Consider the following 1,620-nt stretch of genomic DNA (forward strand, 5'->3'; position numbering starts at 1 on the left):
AGGGACAAGACAAAGTTCCCAACCCCATGGAGCTTTGATTCAAGTTTTGGGGACCTGGAAGGGTAAAGGGGGACAGGTAATAAGTTAATCAATAAACAATTTCAGATGGTAAGAAATCATCTAATGGCAGACAGGTGATAGAGGGACCTACTTGAGACAGGATGGTGAGGGAAGGTCTCACTGAGGAGGTGTCTTCTGAGGTGGGGAACAGCTTGGTGTGTTCAAATAAGATCATGTTTAGTTTCATTAGAAACTGTCATATTCCTGGGGCACCTGGGTGGCTCAGTTGGTTGAGCGTCCCACTCAATTTCAACTCAGGTCATGATCTCGAGGTTCGTGGGATTGAGCTGAACATCTGGCTCTGCGCTGAAGTGGGAAGCCTGGTTGGGATTCTCTCTCCCTCTCTCTCTTTGTCCCTCCCCCACTCTCTCTCAAAGTAAATAAATAAAGAAAACTGTCACACTTTCTTTTTTTTAAGTTTGTTTAATCTCTACACCCAACATGGGGTTTGAGCTTGGGACCCCAAGATCAAGAGTCACATGCTCTTCCAACTGAGCCAGTCAGGCACCCCAGAAACCATCACACTCTTTTCCAGAGAGGCTACACCGTTTGCATTTCCCATCAGGAATGTAAGAGAACTACAGTTTTTCCATATACGTACCTGCATTTGGTATTATCACTCTTTTTAAATTTAATAAATTAAGCCATCCTGGGAGGCGTGTAGTGATTATCTCCTTGTGGTTTTAATTTGCATTTCCCTAATGGCTAACGATGTTGAACATCTTTTCATGCATAGATTTCCCATCTCTGACCTCAGCGAAATGTCTATTCCTGTCCTTTGCCCATTTTCAAATCATAATTTTCTAGATTTTAAACAGGGATAACATATCGGTTTTGCAAAGATCACTCTAATTGCTTTGAGAATTAACTGAAGGAGCCAAAAGGCGACACAGGGAACAGTTAGGAGGCATTGTGGAAGTTCGGGAGATAGGTGGTGGGGCTGAAGAAAAAGGGAGACCTTCTGGAATATTGTCCTTTGGAGGTAGAGCTTCCAGGACTTGGAGGCTCCTGGAATGTACTCCACAGCGGGAGAAACGGGTTTGGGAGAACGGGAATCAGGATACTGCACTTGTTTGAGCTGCCGGTCACCCGTCACCGTCTAAGGAAGATGTCAGGTCGCCGGTGGCCAAGTTCATAGATAAAGAGACCTTGATTTAGGCCAGTTGCCCAGGGAGGAGAGGGATTTGCGAGGCACAGGCAGGGGGAAGGAGGATTAGAAGGGGGATTAATGGTTGAGTATCAAGGTGGGGGTGGGGACGCGGAAGGTTCTGACTTCTCCAACGGATAAGGGGACCCCGGCGCCCAGAAAAGTTAAGCTGACCCAGCCCTGCCGCGGAGGTACAGGCAGGGGTACATTACAATTCGCTGTAACGTAAGCCAGGCCTCGGCAGCAGGGGACCAGGGGCCCATCTAGGGGCTGGCTGCGGGACTCAGACACCGCGAGAGCTTCGCCTTCTTTAGGCTGAGGCCGGCGGGCGTCTCCGAGGAGGTGTAACTTGAGCAGAGTTTCCAAGGTCACGCGGAAAAGCCAGAAGACCTTTGATGAAAGAACTTCGGGGT

The sequence above is a fragment of the Acinonyx jubatus genome, chromosome E3 (genome assembly GCF_027475565.1).
Source record: "Acinonyx jubatus isolate Ajub_Pintada_27869175 chromosome E3, VMU_Ajub_asm_v1.0, whole genome shotgun sequence".
NCBI lineage: Eukaryota > Metazoa > Chordata > Mammalia > Carnivora > Felidae > Acinonyx > Acinonyx jubatus.